This window comes from Engystomops pustulosus, chromosome 9 (genome assembly GCF_040894005.1).
Source record: "Engystomops pustulosus chromosome 9, aEngPut4.maternal, whole genome shotgun sequence".
Classification (NCBI taxonomy): domain Eukaryota; kingdom Metazoa; phylum Chordata; class Amphibia; order Anura; family Leptodactylidae; genus Engystomops; species Engystomops pustulosus.
Window position 1 is genome coordinate 31,169,011 of NC_092419.1, and position 20,482 is coordinate 31,189,492.

General features: G+C 41.2%; 1 protein-coding gene across 1 annotated transcript in view; it reads left to right on the forward strand.

Moving 5' to 3' along the window:
* Positions 1–515: 515 nt before the first annotated feature.
* Positions 516–20,482, forward strand: part of LOC140076866 (5-hydroxytryptamine receptor 2A-like) — a 354,582-nt gene continuing 334,615 nt past the window's right edge. The window contains exon 1 of the mRNA XM_072123627.1: positions 516–888. The gene's annotated coding sequence lies outside the window, so the exon portion shown is untranslated. The remainder of the gene's footprint in view (positions 889–20,482) is intronic.

A 20,482-nucleotide genomic window follows, 5' to 3' on the forward strand; every position in this document is an offset into this window, starting at 1 on the left:
CCCGCTCTGCTCCGTGATGCCTGCTCCATCCCCGCTCCGTTTCTTGATGCCCGCTCCAGCCCCGTTCCGTGATGCCCACTCCGCTCTGTGATGCCCGCTCCGATTCTCCATGCCAGCGCCAGCCCCGCTCCGCTCCAGCCCCGCTCAACTCCGTGATGCCCGCTCCAGCCCCACTCCACTTCGTGATGCCCGCCCCATTCCCGCTCCGTTCCGTGATGCCCGCTCTGCTCCGTGATGCCTGCTCCATCCCCGCTCCGTTCCTTGATGCCCGCTCCAGCCCCGTTCCGTGATGCCCACTCCGCTCCGTGATGCCCGCTCCGATTCTCCATGCCAGCGCCAGCCCCGCTCAACTCCGTGATGCCCGCTCCAGCCCCACTCCACTCCGTGGTGCCCGCCCCATCCCCGCTCCGTTCCGTGATGCCCGCTCTGCTCCGTGATGCCTGCTCCATCCCCGCTCCGTTTCTTGATGCCCGCTCCAGCCCCATTCCGTGATGCCCACTCCGCTCTGTGATGCCTGCTCCGATTCTCCATGCCAGCGCCAGCCCCGCTCCGCTCCAGCCCCGCTCAACTCCGTGATGCCCGCTCCAGCCCCGCTCCTCTCCGTGATGCCTTCTCCAGCCCCGCTCCTTTCCGTGATGCCCGCTCCAAGCCCTGCTCAGTTCCGTGATGCCGCTCCGCTCCGTGATGCCCGCTCCAGCCCCGCTCCATTCCGTGATGCCCGCTCCACTCCGTGATGCCCGCTCCTCCTGGCCTGCTCCGATCCTCCATGGCCGCTCGCTCCGCTCCTCCATACCTGCTCGGTGATGCCCACTCCAGCCCCGCTCCGCTCCACATCAGCCTCCGCTCCTGCATGCCTGATCCTTCGTCTGCGCTCGTGTCTTCAGCTAAGTAAGCAGATGTTCGGAACATCTGTAATCTATTCTTCACTGTGTTTTTCACTGTGTTCTTCACTTAAATGATCCTGTGTTCACTGTGTTCACTGTTTTAATTGTATTCTTCACTGTTCTTCACTGTCTTTTCTTAATTAAATGCTCGATCTCGAGCAGGGGAAATACTCGTCCGAGCAACGAGCCGTTCCGAGTACTCTAATACTCGAACGAGCATCAAGCTCGGACGAGTATACTCGCTCATCTCTAATTACGACCTATTAATAAATAATTAAAAAAATAAAGATACAGTGTAACATTTCGTGTGTAGTTCACCTAATTTTAAGACCTTCTCTAGATTTTAAATCTCACTTTCCTAATACATTACTCACCCATATTTCTGTGCTGATGTACAGTAAACCATAGTGAATGTACTATGCAGTGTGAATGAGGTCTGAGTGCCCGATCAATACCTTAAATTTCCCAATCATTCTCTTGATCAAATTGTAACCTACAACACAGAATATCCCAACATATTTGTATAAAAGAGGCTTAGGAGTCATATAGAGGAGAAATACAGTAATGAGAGAATATTTTATTTCTTGATGTAAAATTGAAAAACATTTTGATTCTTTTGCTTTTGCCTCCATTCTCGGCACATAATCTCAGCTTCACCCCCCGTGTTGTAATTGATCAAATGATTGAGCTGCAGCTTGGCAGAGGAATAGTTGGAGAGATCTTGCCTCCTAAGCCTGCCAATATAACACAGAAAAAGGGAGAGGATGGAATTGTGTGCGCGCCGTTTGTGTTTTATAGATAAGCATCTGGCATCATCATTACTAAAATGTATTATCCTGGAGCTACTCCACCACTTGTTGTATTTTGACCAGGAATTCTCGCTATTGATTGTATGGCAGACGATGAAATATTAACACAGCGATGGTTGCAGGAAAGATTTGTTTCAACCACTGCATAGAGATGGCAATGGAATGCAAATGAATTACAACAGTAAGCAATAACTTTAGAGCAGGATATCTGGGATAGACCGGCAGTATTTGACTTGGCAGAAGAAGCATTTATTATGACAGGTGAAGAACGTAGGATTTTGGAGCATTTTTAGGAAGACTTCAATAAATAATTTATAGGAAATTCAATTAATGGAATAACACATTAAAAAAAATTATAATATCAAGTCGCATACAGACCAGTAAAAATAAAAATGAAACAAACGCGCAACTCATAGGGGTTGGGCTACAGCCGACAATACACACCTAGTGCTAAAAGTAGAAATGAATGCAGAAGACCAGCTACAGCATCCTCCAGTACCCTGGATTGGTATGAAGGCAAGCAAGAGACCCCCATTCCCATTGGCCCTAGGATGTATGAAAAAATAGGGACCACAAGTTTATTTTTGTAATGGATTTACCTTTACTGCCTACAAATGGTACCAGAACCAAGCTTTTCGAGAAAGGGAAGAGGAAATCCCTAGTTTCAGCTTTCAGTTCTGAAACTTAAAGAGAACCTGTCAGCAGAAAATGACCAAATTGATCATTACCATTATGTTGTCCAGGAGCTGAACACCTTCTAGATCAGGTTTCTTTCGTGACCCAGGGTGATGGCATCATCCAGAAAATCAACTATGAAGTGAGTATAAATTAGTTGAATAAAGTCACAGAGGCGGAGATTTTAACACTGAATCCAAGTTGATGGTTCTGCTGTAATTGATGGTTCTGCACCCAGTGAAATCACTAACAATCAGATCTCATGAAGTCCTGTGCATGACGCCAATCACAGGAAAGGAGGTGTTCTGATGCAGGGATAGCTTGACTTCCATGTTAAACTCTCCGCCTGCTTGACTACAATTTATATCTCACTACAAAGTTGATTTTGTGGATGATGGAGCCATGCAGGGCTGCTTGACAATATAATGGTAATAATTTATTAGACCGATTTCTGATGACAAGTTCCCTTTAAGCACCTTAGCACCTTAGAAAGTCTTTAAAGGGCTACTTGCATACTGTACAATTATGTCCCAATCCAGTACACATGTATAAGAAGTGCTCTGCAGGAGCCTCTTACATTGACATATCAATGGAGCTGTATCACATGTGTGGTTTTGGTGGCCTTGGACCCTGGGCAACCACCAAATCACCTAATAAATAAATCCCCAACTGCAAGTAAGTTTATGGAATGGGAGCAAACCAAATCATGGAGGGTTGGTTTCTGCCACCAATCCAAGACAAAAGATACTTAAAAACTTGTAGTTTTTATTAGAACAACAAATTTCTGGAATGTTAAGTTCTCATCAGGTCAAAATGAAAGAAGAGACCAGAATGGATATCCCCCCAATCTCCCCCCGAGCTCGGTATCCATTCTTTCCGGATTTCTGTTTTGGGAAAAAAGGGAACTTCAGGTTTTTGAGACACACTTCTGTTTTTGACTGACCATTTATGGTCTAGATTGATGATACAACGCACTCGCCCTCCCTATTTTGGTATCTTCTCACCCCATGAATATACAGACAAAGGCTTTGCTGTAAGAGCAAAATTTGACAAAAGAACCCTCCAGGCAAACTGATATTATATTGATACTTTGCCTGGTACAAGCCCTGAGGGTGTTGAACATGACTCTGAAATGAGCACCAAAGTCATCCTCCATCCTCTCAGGCTCCGCACTTGGTGTAACACTATCAGTATAGCCTGGGGTGTTCCTTTAATGAGACAACGCTATAAACCTAAAGAAGGTGATCTCTAAAATCTTTGTCAAGGCCGATCATATCCTGATTCTAATTTATATTACAAAATATCTAAACATCATAAATTAGTCCGGAGAAACAGGTTTATTGTTATGTATAAATCAATATTCTGAATTTATTCTACTTATCAGACTCGACATGGACGAACCTTTCTGACTTTATTACACAGATGATTTGGCAAATAAAACCATTTGCTTTTAACCCTTAATGACGAGGCCCTTTTTCATTTTTGAGTTTTAACTTTTCACCACATTCAAAAATCAACAACTTAAAAAAAAAATTTCCATGTACAGAGCTGTGTGATGACTTGTTTTCTGCGTAACAAATTGCACTTCATAGTGACGGTATTTAATATTCCCCGCTGTGTACTTGGAAGCAGAAAAAAATTCCAAATGCGGTGAAATTGGTGAAAAAATGGATTTGCGCAATTTTCTTGTTGGGATTGAATTTTCCAACTTTCCTTGTGTGTCCCAAATGACATGTCTCCTCTATGCTTTGGGTCAGTGCAATCACAGGTCTACCAAATTTGTATAGGTTTTATAATTTTTTCATACATTTACAAAAATTACCTACTGTACAAAAAATTCTTTATTTTGCCATCTTCTGGCGCTAATAACTTTTGCTTACTTCAGTGTACGGAGCTGTGGGTTGTATTTTGGAATTTCTTGGATTGGGGAGATTGAGAGCACCGTGGTCCGTCTAAGCACGCCACCATACATTCAAATGAAAGGGACTAAGCAGCAAACTAGCTGCGTTAAAATTTAAAGATGACATCACTGTCCTGTGAAGCCGAAATGGGAACTAACAGGAGCTCGATGTCTTCTTTCCACAGCCGTGTGGTTTAACAGACCACCCCCAAAATGAATAATAAAATTGATCACCTATCCTACAGAAAGGTGATGAACTTTTCAAATCTAGACAACCCCTTTAAACCCCTTTCTGACTCCAAACACTAATTTCTAATTTCTAATACACTAGAAGTATAAGCTGTCTTAAAGTGTCAAAAAGAGACAATCGGTGGTCATACCTAGACTGAATAGCTCACCAACATATATCTATGGGGATGTACTTTCTTCATACATCAATCCTGTTGCCCTAGACACTGACCCGTTTAAGCGAACCGAAAAGCATGTACCGTAATTCTTTAAGGATCACAATGATCTAGCTGAAAATAATTATCAAATAGAAAAACTTCCTGTAAATTTTTGCAATTGAGGTAATTTGGCAATAATTAAAAAAAAACACTAGAGTGCATCTATAAGTATCATAATGTTTAGTTTTTCGGAAAGCATGGCGTTGGCACAACATTTTTCAGGGTATTTTCAAGTAGTTCTACTTTTGAGGACTGAAAAATAATCTAAATTTGTCCAAAAAATGTAAAATTGGATCAAAGATTAAAGACTTTGATTTGAGAAATCAAAACACTTGAATGTAAAAATTTCCGGTCTCCATTGATGGTTTCCGGGGAAGCGTAGAATTTTTGCATCTGGAGAAGATGCCTTAAATGTTCCTATAGGGTGGTTTGTACAAGCAGGTTACGTACAAGCAGTCTCCGGGTTATGTACAGGATAGGTCCTGTAGGTTTGTTCTTAAGTTGAATTTGTATGTAAGTCGGATCTGTACATTTTACAATTGTAGCTTGACATAAATTTTTTTTGGTCTCTGTGATTGGATTTTAAAACTTTTGGGTTATTATAAGAACCAGGATCAACAATAAATCTTAGTTGCATAAACCTTTGATAACCCTTAGAGCTGGTCATTGTAGCCTAAGGCTAAAGTACAGTAAATTATCAACATCCAGAGGGCCGTTTGTAACTAGGGGTCATTTGTAAGTCAGGTGTTCTTAAGTAGGGGACCACTTGTATTGTATTAGTAGTAAAAATTTTTACTTGGACAAATTTTACTGACTATTTTACTGACTGTTGGCACAAAGAGTTAGGTTGTCTATAGCCACCATGTAATCTGCATCACAAGCATCACAAGATGTAGCAGGTCATATATTTGTTTTAGGTGACCTCAGTTTATGTTCCATGTAACATAAATGTGCTCCTTCCTTGTCATTGAAGGTAGAGTCCAAATCCCTTGCGATGCCGACATAATAACGGCCAAGGCAACCCTACACTACTGGCCAAGCTACGTTCATATCCTCTCGTAATTAGAATGCAGCCCCTTTGGGACCCCTGTGACTGTTACTATGGTTACCCAGTGGAAATTTAAATGTATCCCCGAAGATAAAGGAAAATAAAATTTCCTTTTGCAACATCTGCATGACTTAAGGGCTTCTGCTCAAGTGAATACATGGCTACCTATTACCCGCATGTGTTGAATACATTGAAGACCTGCTGATTTCCTTTCTATTTAGAAGTGATTGTTGTATCAGGTCTGTGATTGCATCAGTTGTTTTTTCCTTTGTTATACCGGGTCTTGTCAGAAGCTGTTCACATTACCTGTCTCTTGGCATTTACGACAGTTCTGCTCACAGTGTGTGTTTTAGGATTAAATTTGAAACTCCACCAAGCATATATAAAATCATGCAACTTATGTTTAAAGCATGACATATTGCGTTATCTCAGCTCCCTCACCTCCGTCTTGCTCTCTATTCAGAGTGCAGAGCATTTCATAGGGAAGAAGAAAGAATTGTTACGCGGCGTAAACCTTTATTATAGACCTAAAACAAAAGTAAAAATATAAAAACTATAAAAGTACAGCTGCTGATATTTGCACATATTATATGACTATAGTGGGAGATACTTTTTAATGTCTAAGAATTATGATGTAAAAAATGTCTGCACCACATTTATAAGGGGTTTTAGACAGTTTTCTGGCACTCCTATGACTAGTTTGACTAAATGGGTGTGGTCTATGAAAAGGGGCGTGGTTTCACGCCAAAAAAGGTCCATACGCCAAAAATACTGCTGACCCGACAGAGTTTCGTCCTAGTTTTCTAGCGTAAAGTGAGACAATTAATAACAGGTGCCAAGTACGACTAGACAGTCTTAAACTACAACAGATTTATCATAGTCTGAACTCGTTTTTTGCTATTGGATCAGGTTTCAGGCTTCTGTGCTTGAAAACCATATCCAGAGCTGCCTGTAATTGACAGCTCCCTTTCCTTAGGGGAAGCTGGGTGTGAGTTTGAGCTTTTTTTGTGTGCATCTCTGGCTTGCGTGATGGATGGATGAACCAGTGAGTGCTGGGGGCAGTGTCCATTACTCTATTCCGCTCTTTTGTTTCAGAGGGTCTTGGTCATTGTAATCCTCCTGGCTTGTGCTTTTGCTGCCTTTTCTATTCTGTGTATGTAACTTCAGTACTAACCATCCTATCGCTGTTCGATTCTGCACATTTGACACCATTTCGGTTTTTGTCCTGGTTTGCTCCAACTCCGCTTATCTGTCTGTATCTGTTGTTTGTCCCTCAGCATCCTGTATCTACTGGTGTGACCCTGTTTTCCTGTCTCAAACTTGTTTGTTATTGGCTTGACACTTTTCTGTGGGTATTTCTAGTGTGGTCCACCCTTATCAGGGTCATTTTATCTGTTGCAGGGTTAGTTTGCCTGGTTAGTTAGTCTGACAGCTAGTGCCAAGTCTACTTGTAGTTGCACTGTTGCTGGACAGATTTGTTATACAACCATTAGACACTGTGGGGCACATTTACTTACCCGTCCTGTCGCGATCCCCGATCCGGAATGTCTGACGGGGATTCGGAGCTGCCGCGATTCACTAAGATCGTGCGCCCAATTTCCTGCATGTGTCGCTTCCCAACTCAGCTCCGCCGGAGTTCACCATCTCCTTCCCAGTGCATGTGAGTGCTTTGTCTTGTGACACAATTTGAATTTTAAATTCTGCGGTTTGTCCGAATTAGTCCGGTTGTCCGACGGCCACCCCCTCTGATTTGTGCCACATAAAAAAACGAGCCCCCATGCGGCACAATCTGATTACGTGTGCCAAAAACCCAGAGCAATTCAGCGCAAATCAGAAATAGTCGGGAAACCCGACGGAAATGTGTCCAACGGATCCTTAGTAAATGTACCCCAATCTATCATAAAGTGCTGTTTTTAGCTTCACATTTTTGAGAGCTAGTTTGCAGTATATCAGTAGATCTTGAGTATTTTCTGTATGATTAATGTAGAGGATGGTAGATCCCCACCATACCGCCATTGACTGCCTCTTAACTTTACATCATTGGCATAGAACCCACCTTTCCAGGAAATCTATCCATATGGTGGGTCCACACCATTTAAATCTTCCTAAAATCCACTATAAAGAATGTGGCAGCACTCCAATGATGAACAGTGAACTTCAGCTCTCCCCATATGTCTCCATGCAATGTTTCAGCTCATTACTGTAAAATTATCCATGTAATGAGCTAAAATGTTGCATGTAAACATATGGGGGAATATATAAAGTAAACTTTTTCATCATTTTGGAGTGTTGTCACATTCCTTATATACATGTTTAAAATCTATTTTTATTGCATATCCATTTTGTATGTTAATGCAATGAAATCTTGGTGTGAATATATATATATATATATATATATATATATATATATATATATGCATATACACGTATACAGACTTTCCTTCCGGCTTCATCAAATTAGATCATTAAACATAAATGTTACTTTCATATATCATCTCGTAAAAAAGAAAGAGAATATGGAAGTAATGTATCTGCCAAGTTACTATAGGAGTGCCAGAGATAACCAAGCACTATGCTCAGCAACTTCTAACACTCAAAATAGAACTGAATGCTCAGCCTGCCATTCCACTCATGGATAGGGGGACTTGAAAATTTGAGACAACCCCTTTAAAGAAAATCTACCATCAAAATCCATCATGATAAACCAGGGACATTACTCATAGTTCCTGTCACTGTGACAGTGGAAATTTTCTTATATTCGTGATCCATGACCTCCTTCATTCAAAAATAAACTTTTAAATGTTATGCTAATGAGCCTGAGGGTTGTTAATCTCTGCAGTAGCTTCACACACTGTTAGACTATCTCACACTCCCCCTGCTCTGCCTTATATCATCTCTTGGTGGCAGATGATGTTTCAGCACATAGTGAAAGGTGGATCTTCTTGTGCACAATGTAACAGCCTGTGAATCTTCAGCACCGAGGGGCTCTAGTAAAGCCCCCCCAGAGCACTCATAATTTTACCAGTTGATTTTAAAAAAAAAGGCCATGGATAAGAAATATAATTAGATTTCCACAGTCCTGGTGCATGGATCTATAAGTAAATGTCCCTGGTTTATCATGATGGATTTTGATGGTAGATTTAATTTACATGTTTATAGAATTTTTAACCTGAAACTTTCTGACTTGTACTTACAGTATCACAAATCATTTCTATTCTCTTCATATCCCCCCAAGGAACTTTTTAAACCGAGGAGAGTTACAAAAATACTGCATGCACAATAGTGATGCCACTTGTTTTGCCGGAAACATTTTACTGTATCTCCAAACGATTCAGCGACTAAATTTCCAAGATCTAAGCAGCCAATATCTTTTACTTGTGTCAATTGCTGGCAAGTCTAATAATAGGGATTAATTATTGATGAAGTACTTGTATTGTCTGCAACATTTATTTGGAGATACGAGTTTCCCTTGTTTGTGTTTTCATCCAACTAGAAAGAGTTTTAATTGGCAGAAACAGAGACAAGTTATTATAATACTGTACATACTTAAAGGAAATCTACCACCAGGATGAAGGACTGTAAACCAGGCACACTAACATACTGGCGTGTGCCCCCTCTGGCAGCATCTGCTCTTCTTTTAGTGTCTAGTGCCTTTCTTTGAAAATATGAAAATGTGCCTGAGGGGCTTCAGACTTTATTAACATCTATGGAGCCCAGAGCCCCTCAGGCTCATTTGCGTAATTTGAAAAGCCTTTTTTTTGTAAAAACAAGGGTATAAAAAGATAAAAGAAGAACCAATCCTGCTAGAGGGGGCACACCCCAGTATGTCAGTGTGCTTGGTTTACAACCCTTCATCCTGGTGGTAGATGCCCTTTAAGCCTTTGTGGACACTAAATAAGATGTTGTCCCATTGCTTCTGTCATTGTGAGTTCAGATTGACAACATTGGATGTCTAATGACACTTTCAACATAAAATCAATTCTCCCGAGAGAAAACTCAATGATTCCCTCATCTCATCTATTACATGGATTTTACATAAAAATAAATAAATATTCAACATTGTGTTATAATGAAAACATATTATAAAAAAAAATTTATTTTTACATAAAAATCATATGCAAATAAAATATTCAGAATGTGACTAAATAAATTGGGACAGATAAAAATAATCTGCTGAATTATTAAAAGGCAAGGCAAATGTTTTATTTAGGATAATGTCACACAATACGATTGTAGGTTTTGAAGCAAATCTGCATCATTCTCTCGTGATGTATGTTTACATCCACATCTCAAAGGTGACAATGATGAGGGATATTTACTTTGGCTTGGCTGCCATTTTCCCCATTTCCAAAATTGATCCAGGAGGAGACTTGAGCGTCCTGTCCCACCGAATTTAAAATATGGACAGAAAACTGTCAGAGACTATGGCTGAGATCTCTGTCTGTTCTGACCCAGTCTAGCCAGGCAGAGGCCAGCGGATCACACTTCCGGATCTATGCCCAACCATAGCCGGGCGAGCATACGGCAGCGCTCTGGAGAAGAGGAGGGGTGAGCCCAGCTGTAAAGCAGGGGAAAGATAACGCATGATCTATATTTTCCCCGTGCACAGTACGGTGCCACATGTGTATACTCACCGTACCACTACTGGACGCCTATTGCCATCATGCCAAATGTAGTAGGGGCCTAAATCTGGCATTCAGTACGCTGGCGGTGAGAAGATTAGGACTGAAGTTCAGTACGCCAGTCTTAATAAATTCTCCTTAAGTTTTAAAGGGGACCTGTCACTTTTCCTTTTCCTACTTCCCATAATATTACAATTCCGGAGCATCTTCCCTTAGAATTCTTTGCTGTGCCATTCCTCTTAGAAATCTATGAATCTATTGACAGCCGGGAGTCACCATTCCCCGTATGAGATGATACAATTTTTTTTCTTAAAAGGAAACAAATTTTTAGTTCATGAAAATACAAGTATTAACTAAAACCGACCTATCAGAATTTGAAGAGTGGACTGAAACTTTAAGCTTGGGCCTGGGATTCGGGTACATTCTGCGCATTCCGTACATGTTGCCGTATAGCTGACCGTGTAACCAATCCAGCTACGAGGCCAATTACAGTCATAGCTAGGAGCAAAGGTGTAAATTTGCCAATTTGGCTGCACGACCACCAATATTTAAGGGTCGTGTAGGAAGTATCTGATTCACAGGCCTAAACGAGAAGTTTCTGTCCACTCATTTCTAGTCAGAAATGAAAGGTCCTCTGAAAATAAAGCATGCCTTGTATTCTGAACCTCTTAAAGGGGATGGCCAGAAATTAAAGTTGATGGATTGTGCTCAGGTTGGGTCACCAATAATTGGATTGTAGGAGGAACTGTAAGCTGTTCAGTGCCACATAATGGCGAACACATAGTTAGTTGGTAGCAGTTGGTTCCATGTCTCTGTAGTGGTTGGCCACCATTATTGCAGTTGCTCATCCGAATGAAGGTCAACAGAGCAGTAGCAGTCACAAAAACAAGCCAAGTGCTTCTGGCTCCATGCGCTATGTTTGTGCGACCCCCAGATCGGTGATCAAAGCGAAGGGGATAGTGTTTCATTTAATTCTTAATTTTATTCTTTAGCGCTCCCACTGTGAGGCCCCAGCCTTCAGAATCCAAGGATAAGTGTTAGTTTTTGCTTCAAGTAAACCGTAATTTAGAAATTTTTCAATAACTCAGCCTTCATACCCTTACTTTGTTCTAAAGATTGTTATATTTATGAGAATCGCACTCACTGAATGTAATTTTTTATGGGTTTGACAGTTATTTAAAGAGAATCTGTCATCAGCTTTCATGCCGTGTCTACTTCAGTAAATATTTATATTCTTCATTACATTCCGCAGCATCTTTTCTTATACCTCTGTGTTGTGCTGCTCTTCTGTTATTTCTCCTTCAAATTACTAAATTGATGAAAGGTGAAACTGAACAACAAAAAGATGGGCTGACACCACAAAGGAATACCACACTACACATCAAAAGAACACGTATGTCACATGTATGATAAACGGAGGTGTATGTATTAAAATGAGCACAAAAAATCAATAGTAATAAAAAAATAATCTACATAATCTAATAATATACAGATGGCCCCCTACTTAAAGAGGAGCTGTCACCCATAAAAAGGCTATCCCCATGTAGGCTACTGCTACAAGGCTATCCCATGTAGCAATGTTACACTGCTAGCTTTATCAGAACCCTCCAATAAAGCTAGCAGACAAATGAGGGGGCGGGGCAAGGTGCTGCTTCTTCCCTGGACCACCCCTTCAACTCCATAGGCCAGTGGTGACTGCCGGGCTTCATGCGGCAGACACCACCTCCTAATCCTGCCCCCCCATGAATACGCCGGACACTGTAAGCTCGGTCCGGCATTCCTATTGTACTGCGCGGCAGTGTCTGCTAGCTTCATCGGAGGGTTCCTATCAGCTATCAGTAAAAGCTATCAGTGTAACACTCCTACATCTGAGGTGGCATCAGAGTGCCTCTTTAAGGACACCCAACTTACAGATGGCCCCTAGTTACAGCAGTGGTACGGTGCCACAAATGTGTGGCACGGATCTGCGCCATATACGGCATGCTTTATATTTCCCCATGTGTGCGGCCCGTGGGCTACTTTTCTCTATGGAGGGGTCCAGCGCACAGTAGGATGCAGCTGGGCGGGCATACGGCTGGGGCCAGAGAAGTAGTAATAAAAAAAATTAACGGTCACTCATTGCACTTCGTCTTCTCATTCATGGCCCTGCACTTTACAGTGAGGTGCCACATGCCCACTGTGGCTTGTAAGTGTCCGTGGTAGTTACAGAAGAGGAATAGGAGACATTCATTAGTGTCATCCCTGGTCTGACTCCAAATAAAAACATCAAAAACTCTCCATGAAGGTCTGGCATCTGGATTGTGACAATCATGGAACATCACACAAATATTGTTGGATAACCTTACCCATTAAAAGACCATGCATCGCTGTCCACAATTGACCACCGCCATCTTGCAACATTTTCTACATATTTTGCTCCTCGTTTTATTATTTACTTACAACAAAGTGTTGGCTGAAATAACTTAAAATACATGAAACTAAATAATTAATTTTTATGTTCTCAAAAGGGTTATTCAAATGTGCTTAAGTATGCGTTGAAGTGGACATATGGTATAGCGTGTCATACATAATACGACAGCCAACGCGTTCTACGGAAAAGAACAATTAATGGACTGCGATCTGTCATGACCACATTAGGAAGAGGTTGTTGGTGACATTAAAGCCTCCTTGTCGCTTTTATTAATATGTAAGCACTAATAGGAAGTGACAGGATAATGGAAATCCATAATTTATAAATGGAAATGGGGGAATATTTACATCATAATCATTTTAAAAGGTAATGAAAAAATTCTGGTTAAATAATTGTGGTGCCAGTAACACAGGGATTCAGAGCAGCGCACAACTTACAGGTATGTTGGACAAGAACCAATCATGTTATTATGATTGTTGTGATGGATGTTAGTAGCCTAAGTCCAAATGCAGATGTGAACTGGGGCATCCAGGGGCCTCAGTTCCCAATGCTGGCCACTACACATTGAAAATATTGGGGCATACTATTGGAGAATACTCATTTATGGGAGTCAAAGAATTCTCTATTAACCCCTAGGGCAAAATTAGGGATTATTATGTAATGATGAGGCATTGGATTTATCAGCTGAACCCTCTCCATACATCCCGGATGTCTGCTGAACTTATCTTTGGTCCGCTAAAAGGCCAAAGACATAGCTTCTTCCGGCAAATGCAAGCCACCATCTTCGAACAAAACGGATAGGTGGGGACCCACTCCATTGTAGATGAAAGTCTGAGATTCCCAGGTCTGTCATTAAGCAGTATCTGTAATAACCTGTAACTAAACAGGATCTGAAATCGGCTGTACAGCAATTCAGTAGTATGGTGGTATATTTTATGAGCAATCAGACCTCCTATGGCTCAAATACGTCAGCAGAGCACCATCATTGCCATATACCTTAACCCAAGAATGTGTAGCGAGCAGTATAAAAGATCTTTCTTACCAAATGTAATCTCATATATAAAGCTGAGTGTATGTGTGTGCAACGTCACGTTTATAATGACCAAATTTTGCACAGCCACTCTCTGCCAGACTCGGTTTTCAGTTGAAATTTTCACCCCGTACTTTCTGAAATACACTTATTAACCACCATATACAGAATCCATTGTCAGTTAGCAACCTATTACAGATCAGCTTCTAGCAACCAATCACAGCTCAGTTTCCATTTTGCCACAGATTATTAATATGAGCTCTGAGTTTTCTTTGGTTACTTAAGACAAAGAGTATTAGACACTGATGTGTGAGGTTATATGTGAGGTGAAGTGTGGTAATAAGTGAGGTTATCTGTGAGGTAATATGTGAGGTAATGTGTGAGGTCATATGAGGTAATATGTGAGGTAACATGAGATAATACATCCTCTATTCCTATACTTATATCATCTGTGATACTCCAGTCACTTCCAGAGCTGCAGTCTTAACTTTGCCATTATATACCCCAGTTACATGCACAGCTGCAATCATCTATCAAATCATATTGTTAACACATGTGTTAATGCTGTGTTTACAAGTCTGTTAACATTGTGTCTTCATTGCATTTTGTAAACACAAATGTTAACAGTAAAGTAATTAGGCAAATCACCTCTCCTTAGCTGTAACAATGGGGCAGATTTATCAAGCAGTCTGAAAGTCAGAATATTTCCAATTGCCCATGGCAACCAATCACAGCTCCCCTTTAAAATATTCATGAGCACTGGTGAAATGAAAGCTGAGCTGTGATTGGTTGCCATGGGCAACTGGAAATATTCTGACTTTCAGACTGCTTGATAAATCTGCCCCAATGTGTTTCAAAATGCAACCAAAACGCTGCGTGTGACCTCACCCTTACCAACCATTTTAAAAAAAATGTAAATGCAAAAATTAATGAATTTAAAGAGAGAACAGGTTAATGTGCAAAATGTAAACATTTAAAGCATGTGAAATAATTCCAATTTACATGTTTAACCCCATAGCGCAATAAGACGTACCCTTACGTCTTGCTGCGCATGGGGGAGTATGAAGAGGGCTCACGGGCTGAGCCGTCTTCATACTCACCGGGCATTTGCTTCATGATGAAGCAAATGCCCGTCGCTAACACCCGCGATCGGTGCTTGTTAACCCTTTGATTGCCGCCGGCAAAGTTGCCGGCGGCATTAAAGAGCCGGCAGCGCGTGGGCGCCGCCATCTTGGCTCCGATCGTCACTCCCCGTGACGTCACCGGGGAGTGACGATCCGTTGTCATGACAGCCCCGGATCACATCAAGATCCGAGGCTGTCATGATCTCGGCTATCTATTACAATATGCGATCTGCACATTGTAATAGATGGTATGTAAAATCCCCATATACTGCCATACTGCAGTATGGCAGTATATGATAGGATCAATCAGACAACCTAGGGTTAAAGTACCCTAGGGAGTCTGAAAAATAGTAAAAAAAATAAATAAAAAAAAGTTAAAAAAAAAAAATTATATTAAAAAAACATAAAAATTCAAATCACCCCCCTTTCCCTAGAACTGATATAAATATGAATAAACAGTAAAAATCCTAAACACATTAGGTATCACCGCGTCCGAAAATGCCCGATCTATCAAAATATAATAACCGTATTTCACTGCGTTTTACCCCGTAGCGGAAAATAGCGCCCGAAGTCGCAAATTGCATTTTTTTGCCATTTTGAAAAATAGAAAAAATTCTATAAAAAGTGATCAAAAGGTCGCACAGTCCTAAAAATAAAAGCGTTGAAAATGTCATCAGAAGTCGCAAAAAATGACACCACCCACAGCTCTGTACACTAAAGTATGAAAAAGTTATTAGCGCAAGAACACTGTAAAATGAAGAATTTTTTTTCTGTACAGGAGGTTTTAATTTTTGTAAATGTATGAAAACATTATAAAACCTATACAAATTTGGTATCCCCGTGATCGTATTGACCCAATGAATGAAGAAGACATGTCATTTGGGGCGCACAGTGAAAGCTGTACAAACCAAGCCTACAAGAAATGGCGCAAATGTGTTTTTTCATCATTTTCACTGCATTTAGAATTTTTTTTCCGCTTCCCAGTACATGGCATGGAATATTTAATACCATCACTACGAAGTGCAATTTGTTACGCAGAAAATAAGACATCACACAGCTCTGTACATGGAAAAATAAAAAAGTTATAGATTTTTGAAGGTGGGGAGTGAAAAATAAAAACGCAAAAACGAAAAAGGGCCTGGTCCTTAAGGGGTTAAACAGGGTCCATGAAAAAAAATCTTCCTTTGTACCTGCCCTGGACCAGGTGCAGATTTGGTCCTAAAAATAAACAAAAAAAAGCGATACATAAGTGAAAAGTCGCACTTAACATTTGGAAAATAAAGATAAATAAGGCACAAGGTGCGGACCGAGGCGTACTTGAAAAACTACAGCAAAAGTTGCAGTGAAAAGTCACTAAATCGACAAAAATGAGACAATTTAACTAGCAGAAATAAAGATACATGTCCCCCATTGTCTTGTTGGAAGGTGAACCTTCAGCCCAGTCTGAGGTCCAAAGCATCTGGAAGAGGTTTTAATCCAGGACATCTCTGTACTTGGCCACATTCATCTTTCCTTCCACATTCATCTTTCCTTCCAATCCAGTGGTCCTGTCCCTGCCCCCCATAGCATGATGCTGCTTCCACAGTGTGTCACTGCTGGGATTGTATTTGGCAGGTGATGAGCGGCGTCTGGTTTTCTCCACCGCTTAGAAATAACACCAAAAAGTTCAGTCTTCACCTCATCAGTCCAGACAATCTTATTTCTCATAGTCTGGGAGGCCTTCATGTGTTTATTTGCAAAATGTATGTGGGAATTCATATGTCTTGCACCGAGGAGAGGCTTCTGTCGACACACTCTGCATAAAATCCCTGACTATTGGAGGCTGCAGTGATATGGAACTTTCTCCCATCTCCATAATGCATCTTTGGATTTCAGCTACAGTGATCTTGAGGTTCTTCTTTATCTCCCTCACGTAGGGTTTTCTCCCATGATTGCTTTATTTGGCTGCAATGGCCAGGTCTAGGGAGAGTTGTGGTCATTGCAAACTTCTTCCATTTATGGATTATAGAGGTCACTGTGCTCTTAGGAACCTTGAGTGTTGTAAAAGTTGTTTTGTAACCTTGGCTGGATCTGTGTCTTGCCACAATTCTGTGTCTTAGCTCCTTGGGCAGTTCCTTAGACCTCACGATTCTCATTTGCTCTGACATGTTCTGTGAGGTCTTATATGAACTTGTGCGATCCCTGATCCGGACTGTCTGACGAGGATGAACTCTGCCGCGATTCATGTACCCACTGCATTTTCCTCTCAGTCAACAATAACCAATTGTTTTCGCTCCCTCCACTAAACATTAAACATTAAATTGTTTTCATAACCATAATAACTTTGAAAAATGGCAGATAATGGATGGGCGAATTTGTATAAGAATGAGGGTGTTGGAGCTTTAAGAGACACCAATGCTCACATTAAGAATCCATCAGGAGTGTAAATTATCCATTGTAAGTATTTTACGATTTAGCACTCACATTTAAGGTCAATATGTTCACTTTTGGGTAGACGCAATGATGGAGCCAAAATAAACCACACAATGTACAAGTCTTAAAGTGGCGTCATTAATGGTAATGTATTCTTCATTAAGTGTCTCCTTTCTCTGTCTCTCTCTCTCTTCAGATTTCATTCAGTAGTGAAGGTAAATTAATTCTAAAAAACTAATAATTTCACAGTTCCAATAACAAGGCCACTATACTCTGTCATATGACGTCAGTAAATGAATTACAAGCTAAGCATATTTAGACAATTTCATTACAATCTATGAGAAGATTCATCTTTAAAAGTGGGAAAAAATGAAAATTTGAAAGGGGTTGGCCACTAAAAAAATTATTTTCCCGGTTGAGTGAAAACATTATGATTATGAAAACAGCTGAATGTGAACATGTGACCATTTAAAATAGTCCCACTGAATTTTATGAAGGGTATCTGTATCTGCCTGACCAGGTTTTTGGTTGGATTAAGACATTTAGGTAAAAATATTTGCTTCAGTTTTCTACAGTACCTGGCAGGGTCGGCTCCAGGTTTCAGTAGGCCCCTGGGGGACAGAGCCTCAGTGGGCCCCTTTGCAGTGAACTCACATGGCAGCATTCAATCTTCTGTTCCCTAAAATATTCCCTAGTTTATCATCGCAAACAGCCCCCTCGTGGGTATTTTAAATAAAGACTCCCCTCACCCATTTGTGGATTCATTAAATACAAGCTCCACTCACCCTGATGGATTCCTTATGTACAGCCTTATATAGATCCCCCCCAGAACCTCTGGGCCCCGGAACTTGCCCAGGTATGCCCAGTGTTGTCACCGGCTCTGGCTCTATATTTATAGTGTTGGTAGTTAATCAAAGGCCTTAAAAAAATCTGCTTCCTCTTTCCTTTTAAAATCAACGTATAAAATTACGCTAATGACATAGAAGTGCTCTGGGGGATTTTACCAGAGACTCTGGTACAGGCTTACGCTGTGTAGGAACATGTCTCACCCTTCCCCCTTCTCTGCTGGCCTACTGGAATCTTACATAGTGGGGGGAGTGAACCCCACCCCACAGTAACAGCTTGTGAAGCTACAGCAAAAATAGCTCTGGTAACCCCTGAGCCCTTGTGGCTTATTGGGAAAATAATAAAAGCTGATTTTAGAAGGAAGGAGGCCATAGATAACAAATACTGTATAAGATGATAACCACAGTAATGGTGCCTGGATCTATGAGCTATACATACTAGATTTCCTTTAATAGTTTAAAACTGTGGGGACTAGGAAAATTCTGTGTATTTGGGTAAGTATTGGGCTTACTGATATAAAACAGAGGGTCGCCATTAATGGCACATTCTCATACTGGGTTGACATTAACACAGGGGGCCACAGGGGTCAGTATTGGGCCCCCTTCTTTTAAATGTTTTATTAATTACCTCCGAGGGTTTATACAGTAGAGTTTCAATACTTGCAGATGATACTTGTAACGGTACACAGACACGGGACAAAAGTCTCTTTGGGAAGAGTCCGGAAGGAGGAGTTGGACCGTTGGACCCTCTGGACCACTGCGGGAGATGAAGATTGTACTAGTCGAGTGGCACCTGGTCTTCACCAGAGCGAGCCGGATAAACGAGCTCCAATTAGCTGGACGCTGGCCCTGTAAATCTTGAAGAGCAGTAAGAGCAGGAGCGCATGGCCTAGTCAGGAGGCAGGAGCACAGCCAGGAGAGTGGGGAGGTGAGTCCGGGCCAGGGAGCGGGACAGTGGCCGCAGGGATCGCGGGGACACCCGTGACAATACTTAGCCCTGTAAAGTAATTAATACTAAGGCCGATGGTATAATATTAAAGAGGGATTTGTAAGAGCAGGAGGAATGGGCGGAGAAAGGGCTGATGAGGTTTAACGTAGATAAATCTAAGTTTATGCACTTGGGTTATGGAAACAAAAAGTGCAGTTATGTTATTAACAGTTAATTTTTGGGTAAAACTGAAGCTGTAAAGCATAGATTGGACTGCTGGATGGTAAACTTAAGATTTTCATGATGAGATAGTTTTCCCACTTATACAAATCACTGGTCAGACCACACATGGAATATTGAGTACAGTTTTGGGCAACAGTGTATAAAATAAACATGGTAGAACTGGAACAGGTGCAGAGGAGAGCAACCAAGATTATTAGTGGAATGGGGGGATTAGAATACAATGACAGATTAGAAAATTTGGGGTTATTCAATTTAGAAAAAAGATGGCAAATGGGGAGACATCATTTCCATGTACAAATATCTGAATGGTGCGTACAAGGGTCTCTCCAGAGATCTTTTTATACCTAGGCCTGTGACCAGGAGAAGGGGGCATCCTCTACACCTAGAGGAGAGGTGATTCTACTATCACTATAGACGGGGGAATCCTATAGGCCTAGAGGAGAGGCAGTTCTACCATCACCATAGATGGGAATTCTATACTGTAAGAGCAGGTAGATTATGGAACTCTCTGCTGCAGGGGGTTGTTATAGCGGTCTCTATGTTCATGTTCAAGAGAGGCCCGGATGCCTTTCTGGAGAGCAAAAATATCACGGGTTATGGGGAAAACATTTGTTTAATTCTTAAAGGTTTCATTTTATGGACCTTTTCCCAACCTTATATACTATGAAACTTAGTGACAAAGTGACAAGAGCCAGAGTAAGAGAATAGGCCAGGAACCCAAACCAGGAGAAGTACACCAGGTATCAGGCCAAAACTTCAATGAGGAAGACAGACATGGACTTCAGTGAGCCAAAGTAGACATCCAAGATCATCGACTGGTCATTTGCATAGCAACAAGGGCAGTAGGTGAAAGCAGAGATTTATGGAAAGATGGGCTTAGCTGGATCAGGAAAGGGTTGCCCAACTGGAATGGGAAACATGCGCAAGATGAATAACAAATTCTAAATATAATTTGATATGTTTATCATTATTGCACACATTTTTCATGAGATGTCTTACTCATCATTTATGTTCTTTTTGTGTTTTCTAATTAACAATAAAGAAAATTGCACGTAGGTATGTATAAAACCAATCTTAAAGCGATCCTATTCACTGACGTAGAAACA